General features: G+C 40.2%; 1 long non-coding RNA gene across 1 annotated transcript; it reads left to right on the top strand.

Annotated features, from left to right (window-relative positions):
- The first annotated feature begins 1,204 nt into the window (after positions 1-1,204).
- On the top strand, positions 1,205-6,488 carry LOC146399756 (uncharacterized). The gene is made up of 2 exons (XR_014814810.1): positions 1,205-5,139; positions 5,608-6,488. It is a non-coding gene; the product is annotated as an uncharacterized LOC146399756 (long non-coding RNA).
- The last annotated feature ends 5,946 nt before the right edge of the window (positions 6,489-12,434 follow it).

The following is a 12,434-nucleotide window of genomic DNA, read 5'->3' as shown; positions in this document are numbered from 1 at the left end:
ATTCTTAACCTGCTGAGCCACAAAGGGAACTTCCAGCTCATTGAGTGAAATGAGACCTTTAATATCCAGGAATATGTTATCCAGGATGAGCGAAAGAGGCATGGTGTGATTTTCCCAAATCTGTATATATAAAAAGGACAGTAACATTATAAAAATTTTTAAATAGGAGCTCCTATTGTGGCTCAGTGGGTTACGGACCCAACATTGTCTCTGTGAGGATGCAGGTTTGATACCTGGCCTTGATCAGTGGGTTACAGATCTGGCTTCAGCTGCAGCTCCAATTGGACTCCTGGCCCAGGAACTTCCACAGGGGTGACCTTAAAAAAATTAAAAATTTAAAATAATATAGGTAAAATACCCTGTATTAAAAGTTCTGGGAGTTCCCGTCGTGGCGCAGTGGTTAACGAATCCGACTAGGAACCATGAGGTTGAGGGTTCGGTCCCTGCCCTTGCTCAGTGGGTTAACGATCCGGCATTGCTGTGAGCTGTGGTGTAGGTCGCAGATGCGGCTCGGATCCCTCGTTGCTGTGGCCCTAGTGTAGGCTGGCAGCTACAGCTCCGATTCGACCCGTAGCCTGGGAACCTCCATATGCCACGGGAGCGGCCCAAGAAATGGCAAAATGACAAAACAAAACAAAAGTTCTGGGAATTCCCTCATGGTTCATGGGTTAAGGATCTGGTGTTGTCACTGCTGCGGCTCTGGTTACAGCTGTTGCTTGGGTTCGATCCCTGTCCCAGGAACTTCTGCATGTCATAAAAAAAGTTCTGGCACGTAGAAGATACTGAATGAATAGTGGCTCATTAAAATTAAAACAACAAAACAATGAAGTTCCCTTGTGCATCCAGTTAAGGATCTGGCGTTGCTGCAGCTATGGTGCAGGTTGCAGCTATGACATGGGTTTGATCCCTGGCCTGGGAACTTCCACATGCTGAGGTGTGCCCAAAACTAACAAATAAACAAACAAAAATCAAAGTCAGAACAGGTGCAGACCCAGAGGAAGTAACAGAAATGACACTGGTAAGTTTTGAGAGGTTTCAAAAATCATTAAATGTGAGAACTAGTCATTCCATAAATGAGAAGGCTGAAGGTCAGAGAACTCTATCACTAAAGCACAATCAGATTAGCCTTAACTTTGCAGCTTCTGACATCAAACTATATGAAATTTTAGGGGATCATGTGTTTATCAATGAGACTGGCCTGTAATTTTCTTTTTTTGTGGTAACTTGGTTTGGTGTCAGGGTGATGGTGGCCTCACAGAATGAGTTCAGAAGTGTTCCTTCCTCTGCAGTCTTTTGGAAGTTTCAGGATAGGTGTTAACTCTTCTCTAAATGTGTGGTAGAGTTTGCCTGTAAAGCTATCTGGTCCTGGACTTTTGATTGTTGGGAGTTTAAAAATTACTGATGCGGATATACTGACATGGCTCAGTGGAAACGAATACGACCAGTAACTCTAAGTACACAAGTTCCACCCCTGGCTCAGTGGGTTAAGGATCCTGAGTTGCCATGAGCTGTGGTGTAGGTCACAAATGCAGCTTGGATCTGCGTTGCTGTGGCTGTGGCACAGGCCAGCGGCTACAGCTCCAATTCAACCTCTAGCCTGGGAACCTCCATATGCCACTGGTGCGGCCCTAAAAAAAAAAAAAAAAAAATTGCTGATTCAATTTCAGTACTGGTAATTGATCTGCTTATATCTTCTATTTCTTCCTGGGTAAGTCTTAGGAGCTTGTACCTTTTTAAGAACCTTATTTTTTATAGATGGTGAAATTGAGGCCCAGAAAGGGGATGTGACGGAGAACAAGTTACTGGCAGAATCAGTACTAGCATCCCAGTTCTGCAGCTCCAGATTCCATGAAGGGCATTCCTAATCAGGGCTCATCTCTTTACTAGGTGTGCACTATCTTTGGGAACCCATGGCCCTTATACTCCTCAAAACACATGACGCATATCTATCCTTCCATGCACTGTTCCACTGTCAGGCCCCAATCTCCAATTCCACCCACTGACCCCTATCCTCTTTCTAACCTAAGACACACACTACATAAGACACACACCCTTTACCTTTTTGGAGTCCTAACTCCTTTCAACAGCTTGATCTACAAACTAAGGTGTGGATGACTAACAATGGTGTCGTGATTCAGCCTCTCCTTGGCTAATTGTGTTTCTAAAGAGGCTTAATAGAAAAGGTACTGTCCTCAAATACATACCTTAAAAAAAATAAATAAATAAATAAAACGGCCACACTGCAGCATATGGAAGTTCCCAGGCCAGAAATCGAATCCTAGCCACAGTTGCTGCATACACATCTTTGGCAATGCCAGATACTTAACCCACTGTGCTGGACCAGGGATTGAACCTGCACCTCTGCTGCCAACAGAGATGCTGCAGTTGATTTTTTTTTTTTTTTTTAGAGCCACACCTGCAGTATATGTAAGTTCCCAGGCCAGGGGGCAAATCCACCTACACCACAGCCACAGCAATGTGGGATTCGAGCCGAATTTGTGACCTACACCACAGTTCACGGCAATGCTAGAGTGAGGCCAGGGATCAAATCAGCATTCTTACGCATACTAGTAGGATTTGTTTCTGCTGTGCCACGAGAACTCCCTGCTGTTGAATTCTGAATGCACTGTGCCACAGCGGGAACGCCACATATTTTTTTTTGAATACATGGAACATTCAAACAATAATTTTTGAAGAATAAAATTATTTTTTGTCACAACAAATTATAAAAAGGGGCAGCACAAGAGAATTTTGGGAGGTGGTAGAACTGTTCCATATCTCAATTATGGTTATTACATGATTTGGCATTTGTGAAAACTCAGAATTATACATCAAAAAGAGTGAATCTTACTATGTAAATTTAAAAATTAAAATGTTTTAAGAGGGGGGAAAATATCATTTTATAGCCCATTAATAACCTTTAGGGGCAACCAAAATGCAACGCTGGTCTTATAAAGAATAATATTCTAGTGGTAGAAATTTAGTTGCTCAATCAAATTTCGTGGAGAGATATTTTCAGAGATTTTAGAATTTTTAAACCGGGAAATCATCTATCCACTGTAGTATTATACTGTAGCTTTTTTTGGCTTACAGATCCATTTTTCCCCTCTCCCACATAAGACTGTTAGATTCCAAAGGGCATCTCCCTGTGTCCCTGTTTAGTTATCTTGGTATCCCCAGACTCTACCTAGTATATCTGACACCTAGTGGATACTCAACGAATATTTGCTGAAGAAGTAGAAGTCCTGTTTTAAGCACAGAAGGAAAAGTGAAAGTAAATATGATACAGCCCCTGCTCTCAAAAAACCTTAAACCTTAGTGGCCATGTACCCTCAATATAGTTAGTAGTACACAAGCACAAGTGGGAAATGAAAGAGGAAGGAGGTAGGGGAAGATTTGGTGTAGGCTGACTACTTTTTCTATCTAAAGATGTTTTACCTATTGCAGGGTACTTTTTTTTAAAGAAACAGGATGAAAGAGCCTTTGACAAAACTGCGTCTTCTTGGAATCGAGGTCCCAAAGGAAAACCATAGTCACTAAAAACTAAGCCATTCTGAGGGCGGTTCAGCGGCTTCCTTAAGAAAATAAACGTAGGCGTTACAGTAATGGCTTTATGGTCATGGCATTAAACACACGACATAAAGCTCAGCTGTTATTTTTATTCTTAAATATCAAGGGCCTTCTCTGTACTGGGAATCAAGGATTCCAATTCAGTCTCCCATCCAGGCCATCTATGGTTTCATAAACAATACTCTACTTCTTTCCAATGTCTGAAACCACTTCACTAGCTGAAAACAATCATGAGAAAACAATCAGGTGATAAGAGGTAATATAAGTCAATTATTACTTACAGGATTAAGCCAGCCATGAAAGTGTTATAATTTATTTATCCATTAAATAATTGCTACATGCCTACTGTATATGTGCCAGGCAGAAGAGACCATTACCTACAGGTAACAGTGACATTCAGCTGCCAAATGCAATTTACTGGTTTGTGACCTAGTCATGTTGTGATTTTGTTAATAAAAGGGAAGGAAAATTAGAAGGTAGAATCAAGTTGTTTCCCAGACATTGTCATCGGCTTTTGGGGAACAGCGTAAATTTTAAAAAATGTTTTCTAATTTTCTCTAATGGTGTACAATTACACACTGGTTTGAATTGTAGGTCTAATAATAAGTATATTCATAACTTTCAAAATATAAAATCGTGTCCTGTGGCTTGCACAGAAACTACAAGTTAAAAAGGAATTCTGGAAATCAGAATTGTTCTGTAATATTTAGAATATATCATCACTATATTTATGCTTCTAAGTACCAAATTGCCTGAATGACTATTCTGGAAAGAAAATAACTATAGGTCAACAATCCCTTACTGAAAATCCTTGGGACCAGGTGTGACTGAGAATTCAGAGTTTATGGCAGTAAGGTCCATATGGATACTGTGTATCATAGAATGTTTCCAGCAGGCTCTGGGGCAGCATGCTGTGATCTAAACCTATTTCTGTAGTGAAGTGAATGAATGCTCACACTATGTAGCACAGGTAAAGCCTATAAATGGTTTCATCTCAGTACAGGCAAAGCCAGGTTTTACTTCTCTGATACCCAATTTCTTTACATGTAAAAGAAGTTCTATTTACCTTCTCCAAGTTATGGATTGACCAACTTGAGTGCTTGAATCAGAATTGAAATATGCATCTGTATCATGAATTGAGATATTGTTCTAGTGCTCCCCACATGAATCAAAAGCACCTGAAAATCATTTCACTTTCATGAACATCTTCTTAGTCTAAACAAGCTATATGAAAACATACCCACTGATACTGATGGGTGTAGCTAAGAGAATGGGCATCAGAAAATCCTTTAAGCTGTAAACTACCAACACAAACCCCAGAAACCTTGAAATGTTTTTCTTAAAGGGTAGAATAGAAAAGATACCAAGAACAGTGAACAAAGCAGAGAATACTGCAGCATAAATTGTAGCTTATATATATTTAAAGTTTTAAAAATAATTATTTTCAAGAGACTTTTAAAAACGTGATTTAGGTAGTTACCATTGTGGTGCAGAGGAAACAAATCCCACTAATATCCATGAGGATGAGGGTTCAATCCCTGGCCTCACTCGGTGAGTTGGGGATCCAGTGTTGCCATGAGCTGTAGTGTAGGCCAATGGCTGTAGCTCCTATTCGACCCCTAGCATGGGTATTTCCATATGCCACAGGTACGTCCCTAAAAAGCAAAAAGCAAAAAAAAAAAAAAAAAAAGAAAAAGAAAAAAGATTTAGGAATTCCCTGGTGGCCTAGGAGTTAAGGTTTGGCATTGTCACTGCTGTGGCTCAGGTTGTATCCCTGGTCCAGGAACTTTTGCATGGCAGGGGTGCAGCAAAAAAAAAAAAAACTTTTTTTTTTTGCTTCTTAGGGCTGCACCCTCGGTATATGGAGGTTCCGAGGCTAGGGGTCCAATCGGAGCTACAGCTGTTGGCCTATACCACAGCCATAGCAACACCAAATCCAAGCTGCATCTGCGACCGACACCACAGCTCATGGCAACACTGGATCCTTAACCCACTGAGCAAGGCCAAAGATGGAACCTGCAACCTCATGGTTCCTAGTTGGATTTGTTTCTGCTCCACCAAGACAGGAACTCCAAAAAAAAACAAAACACTTTATCAGGCATTGCATACAACCGTGGAAAAGAAAGTTTCTATCATTAAACGGTTAGCCAGGGTTCTTAATCAGGGGTTTATAAACAGAAATCTGGGGTCCATGAACTTCGATAGGGGAAGAATTACCTCTCTATTTTCAATAATTTCTAAAAAAACTTGAATGCAGGCAACAGATCACAGAACTACCCACAGTAAATGTGACTATCATAGCCGAATTCTGCTCTTTCCCTATTACGACTGTTGCAGATAACCTGAAATGACTTATGTTCACTATGCTGAAATTACAGTAGTAATCACAGCCACTCTTAGATCTTGTTAATGAGTCAATAAAACATATTAAGTTTAAAAACTCTGATAATTATTTCAAAATTAGTCTCTCTTTGTAATTCAATGTACTGTACTTTAAGCTTTCCAAAAACATCTTTTTCTGAAAAGTGATCCAGTGACCTCACCAGATTGACGCCACTACACTAAAAAGGTTGAGTTTAATGGTCTAGAGGGTCAAAGTCATCTTTTGCTTTTTTTTTTTTTTTTTTCCTTTTCTTTTTAGGGCTGCACTTGCAGCCTATGGAGATTTCCAGACTAAGGGTCAAATCGGAGCTACAGCTGTGAGCCTATGCCACAGCCACAGCAATGTAGGATCTGAGCCATGTTGGCAAGCTACACCACAGCTCATGGCAACACTAGACCCTTAACCCCCTGAGCAAGGTCAGGGATCGAACTCGCAACCTCATGGTTCCTAGTAGGATTCATTTCTGCTGCACCACAATGGGAACGGCAGAATCATCTTTTTTTTTTTTTTGCTTTTTAGGGCTGCACCCGTGGCACATGGAAGTTCCCAGGCTAGGGGTCTAATTGAGGCTACAGTTGCTAGCCTATGCCACAGTCATGCCAGATCCAAACTGTGTCTTGGACCCACACCAGAGCTCAAGGTAACACAGGATCCCCAACCCACTGAGCAAGAGCAGAGACTGAATCCACATCCTCATGGTTACTAGTCAGACTCGCTTCTGCTGAGCTACAACGAGAACTTCTCAAAGTCGTCTTTACACCTCAACAGACCTTTACTGAGTAACTACTCAATCGTATGCACAGAATCAAAGAAATGGATTTAGACCTGGTTGAAACTTTCCCCCATCCCCAAACAGTGATACTTTGGATGTCTGTAATAGAGCACTGTAGGGCTTCTTTTCATTAAAAAAATTTTAATCTAACAATTTATTTATTTATTTTTGGTCTTTTCTAGGGCTGCACCTGAGGCATATGGAGGCTCCCAGGCTAGGAGTCTAATCGGAGCTGTAGCCACCGGTCTATGCCAGAGCTACAGCAACTCGGGATCTGAGCCACGTCCGTGACCTATGCCACAGCTCATGGCAATGCTGGATCTGTAACCCACTGAGCAAGGCCAGGGATCGAATCCGCAACCTCATGGTTCCTAGTCGGGTTCGTTAACCACCGCGCCACAACTGGAACTCCTTAATTTAACAATTTAGATGAAGAGATGGGTCATATAGTTTGTTCACTTTCCTAAAATAAACTTTCTTATACACCTGAATTAAGCAATACTTGTTGATGTGGTTGGATTATATTTTTCATTGAATATATGTACAAAGAAACATCTACAAAGTTTGGTCATCGGTGTCTTAGAACTGCAGCAAGTACTGAGTACAGTGTAAAGAGTGAATTAGGAACACTAAAACGCGAGGGAGTCTATTTATAGAGGCCTGACTTTGGTAAAAGTTATTTTACCTTGATGTTTCAAGTAAAACTAAGTGAAGAGGAATCATCTAGCTTTTTTTTTTTAAATTTTTATTATTTTTTTTTGTCTTTTTGCTATTTCTTTGGGCCGCTCCCGTGGCATATGGAGGTTCCCAGGCTAGGGGTCGAATAGGAGATATAGCCACTGGCCTACGCCACAGCCACAGCAACGTGGGATCCAAGCCGAGTCTGCAACCTACACCACAGCTCACGGCAACGCCGGATCCTTAACCCACTGAGCAAGGGTAGGGACCGAACCCGCAACCTCACGGTTCCTAGTTGGATTCGTTAACCACTGCGCCACGACGGGAACTCCGGAATCATCTGGTTTATTAAGCCTACAGATCCCCAGATCTCACCCACAGATTTTTTAAGCAGCATATCTAGGTTGGGACACTAGAATTTGCATTTTTTGCATGTGTCCCAGGAGATTCTGATGCTGGAAGCCTGTAGACTACACTATACAACTAACATTACAGAAAGCTATGTATTTGGCGTTCTGTGTTACCGAATTTTTAAAGGAACAGATTCAAAAAGTTAAACTGCCTAAGCTGACACCTTACCAATATATTTGACCAGGAATCTAGAACCCAGGCCTGACTACAAGGTTAATTCAAGCTATGCCTCTGGAATTTTTTAGAGACCTAATATTCTTAAAGTGGGCCATAAAGCCTGAACTAACATTAGGTATTTACAAACTCTGAAAATGGTTTTATTTTAGACAAATTTTCTTCACCTTCTTCCATGGGGTCCCACAATTAATTGTAAATCATGGTACATATATCACATATAGGAGTTTCTGTTGTGGTTCAGTGGGTTAGGAACCCTACATAGTACCTATGAAGATACAGGTTCAATCCCTGGTCTTGCTCAATGGCTTAAGAATCCAGTGCTACTGTGGCTGTGGTATAGGCCAGCAGCTGCAGCTCTGATTCAACCCCTAGCCTGTGAACTTCCATAGGCTGTGGATACAGCTGAAAAGAAAAAATCACATATAGGTTACACACAAAATATTTATACAGTATATAAAGTACCATTTACTAAACTAGGTATGTAGCAAACAGTTAAAAACTGATGGGTCATTAACTTAGAACATCAAAGCACAGTCATACTTTGCATAATTTAAGTGTGATTTCAACCCAGGCTGACTGGCTTGGAGACCATCCTCTAAACTCTACACTATACCACCTTTTGAGTGTTTTATTAAGTTTCAAATTACTTCCTTAATTCTCAGGAAAACTGAATAAAGCTGTCAAATATTATTTTCTATAGAATTCAAAATCTCAAACTGATGGTTATGCCAAAGGTCACATTAAGTGTTGCGATTCAGACCCAGGTCTGTTGCTAAAGCCCATGCTCTCAACAACTAAACAAATGCTCAGTGTCCTACAGAGATGATCCTATGTGGATTTAACTATCATAATGCACAATATAAACAAATACAATATGACAGATAGGCTGTAGGTCTACTCTGACCTCAACTAGCACAAAAATATTTTAACAGCATGTTCCTGCTAGCGCTCTTGGGAGAATTACCTTTCTGTTATCTGAATTGCTAAATGTATTTTAAGTGAACTCTACACAGTATCAAGATATATTCTAGAAATCTAGGGTTGTTTCAAGCTACAATGGGTCACACACAACTTCTGAGTTTCTACTTAGATTACTGAAAAGCAGAATGGTCTCAGGTACACAAATGACCAGACTATATGAAGTTTGTATCTTTACCAGATCATTCAGCAGGTATTAATAATTAACAATTAAATGAGTAACTACCTTAAATAATTAACTCAGCAGTAAACAAGGGTGTCAAATAACTTTCTGAATTGGGTATAACTTTGGTCCATGACAATAAACAATTACTTCTGTTAACACTGTTCTTTCTTTCCTTCTAAGTGGTCAAAGTGGGAGATTGTGGGATAGTCTTTTATTTGCTAGAAATAGGTTGTCAGCCTAGACAAGTGTCGGCCTAAATTGGGGCATCAGGCTGAATGTACACAGCCTTGCACTATATACTGCAATCCAAGATGTAACTTAGAGCAGAGGACAATTCACTGGTAGCCACAAGTGTGTCTTTTCTTGAAAATTACTCAGGTTATTCCTTCTGGTGCATGACTCATGAAAAGCAACGAAATCACATTTGGACATACTAAATTACTGTGCCAAGATTCAACTTCCTTTGATATATTTTTTGATTATACCAAATCTCATCTGCCTTAGATTCTTTCTTTTGCTGACATCTTTCCATTTATCCTGCCAATTAAACTCCCAAAGGGAAAGAGCAGATCATTTACATTACTGGAATGCAAATTCAGGTAGTGGAAAATTTAGTTCATACTGTCAAAATTGGATTTTCTATTTTTTTGTGGAGGGCTTGGCTGCCCTAAGGTGTTATGTGCTTTTCTCTGCATTTCCACAATCAAACCCTCCTCACTTAAGTAATCTAAAGAATTGGCCCATCTCAGATTTCTCCTCCTCTAGGTAAAGAATACTGATAAAATCATAGCTGGATAAGAAACAGACAAGTCCTGTTCAAGCCCAAACTCCTGGTTCAAATGAGCATCAACTATTTTCTCTGAAAGTGCCTGTAAGGATCCCAGTCAATCTGGCTAGAAAGTATTAATGATACAGGTACCAAGGGCAGACATTATCTTTTAGAACAAGTCATTTTTCAAGAAAGTGGTCATTGCTGTGTTTTTGGGAATCGTCATAAAAACCACTATTCTTTAAACTTTTTTTTTTTTTTTGTCTTTTGTCTTTGTTGTTGTTGTTGTTGTTGCTATTTCTTGGGCCGCTCCCGCGGCATATGGAGGTTCCAAGGCTAGGGGTTGAATCGGAGCTGTAGCTCCTGGCCTACACCAGAGCCACAACAACGCGGGATCCGAGCCGCGTCTGCAACCTACACCACAGCTCACGGCAACGCCGGATTGTTAACCCACTGAGCAAGGGCAGGGACCGAACCCGCAACCTCATGGTTCCTAGTCGGATTCGTTAACCACTGCGCCACGACAGGAACTCCAAAAACCACTATTCTTAAGAGTACAAATTTGGTTAAATGAAAGATTTACAAAGAATTGAAAACTGGGAAGGAAAAAATAAATCAAATGAAAAGCACTGAGTGTCATGGAGAAAAAAACCACAAAAGTACTTCAGAAATCTTCCATATCTTCCCCTGACTTGACTTCAAGCCAAAGTAAAATTTTAAGTCCTAATTCCTCTGGGAAATGATAAGAATGTCCTGAAGTAGAACCTGACTTTGATCTGGAAGGAGAAGATTTAAATATAAAATTTTTTCGATGCCACATGCCCTCTGTAAACTATTATTTCTCACCTCTTTCAGAGCCAAACCTTTTTTTTGGGGCCATGCCCATAGCTAAGATATACTTTTGTATGTTACCCTTTAAGCAACTGCTTTATTTTAGCATGTTTAAAACTTAAAATAAGTTTTTATTGCAGTTCCCTGGTGGCCTAGCTGGGAAAAGATCCTGTGTTGTCACTGATGTGGCACTGGCTGCAGCTGTGGCGTGGGTTCAGTCCCTGGCCCATGAACTTCTGTATGCTGTGGGCAAAGCCAAAAAAATAAACTTTGGGGACAATTGCTAAGAAACTATGAAAGATCCAATGTAATACAACATTAATGGTTAAGTCTGGTAATGCAGGGTAAAGAAGGAGTAAAGCTGAGTTTTTCTTTGGCTCAAAGTGAAGAAAAAAATAGGTTAGGTTATGTCAAGGATTATGGTTCCTGAGTTTTACCTTCTGGTGGTGGAGTTGCTCAAAACAAGTCCCTAGGCTATTCCATTTGTAACCACTTATGTGCCAAATTCATCAAATCGTGAGTTAAGGGTAAGGAGGGTGACTGATGAGCATTTCCTAAAGTGTTTAAGACAGAACTGAGGATTCACCTTTACAGCAAGTTCAAAAACATGGGGCATCATCAGAGTCCATATCATATTAATTACGAATAGTACCTACTTACATAACTGCTTACAATTGTGTATCTCTGTAGTTTCCATGAGTGGCTATATTCACGAACATATTTATATTGGACTAAATTTATATACTTGTTCTTGAAATGATTTCCAGTGCCGCTTTATCCAAACCCATTAAAAACTGAGAAAAACTGTAGGAGGGCTCACTTTTCTGATTAATCATTAGCTACTGACATTTCGATTTTACATCTTGACCTTGGGATATTTACTGCATTTACCTTTTGCAGCAACTAAATCCAGGAGCTAAAATTATGTCAACTTCTTACAAACACAACAGTGGGTCAACTAAAACAAGATTAGAAAACAAGTATTAGTTTTCTGAATATCGTTAACACAAAGTAAACTGTTCAAAATATGAAATATTATAGTTTTCAGAATGAGTTAAAGGTATTCTCTGGAGAAACTCCAACTGCTGATTGTTTGGCATGCTCATCTGTGTCCACTTTAGAAATACATACTATAGGAGTTTCCCTGTGGCACAGCAGGGTAAGGACTCCAGGATGTCACTGCTGAGATCCCTAGCCCAGGAACTTCCACATGTCCCAGGCAAGGGCCAAAACAAAACAAAAAACCCTCCAGAAATATACACCATAGCAGAACTTAACTCAATATAAGGTTATAATACATATACATGTTGGTTTTTTTGTCTTTTTAGGGCCACAACCAAGGCATATGGAGGTTCCCAGCTCAGGGGTTTAATTGGAGCTGTAGCTGCTGGCCTACGCCACAGCCACAGCCACGCCAGATCTAAGCCATGTTTGCAACCTACACCACAGCTCACCGCAACTCACCGCAACACTGGATCCTTAACCCACTAAATGAGGCCAGGGATCAAACCTGCGTCCTCATGGATGTTAGTCAGATTTGTTTCCGCTGAGCCACAACAGGAACTCCCATAAGGTTACGATATAATGAGAACTTTTGTTAAAATGTTCTTCATTTTCTCCCTTAAGTTTGGTTATCTTAACTCAATTCTGTGATCAGGTTAAAATAATTTTTACTTTAACTGCTGGGTTTACATCACCT

The sequence above is a fragment of the Sus scrofa genome, chromosome 9 (genome assembly GCF_054392235.1).
Source record: "Sus scrofa isolate SSC_HxYL_T2T_F1_AM1 chromosome 9, Sscrofa_HxYL_maternal_Yorkshire_Landrace_v2.0, whole genome shotgun sequence".
NCBI classification, from domain to species: domain Eukaryota; kingdom Metazoa; phylum Chordata; class Mammalia; order Artiodactyla; family Suidae; genus Sus; species Sus scrofa.
Note: the sequence above shows the minus strand (reverse complement) of the source record. Positions and strands in the feature narration are given on the sequence as shown.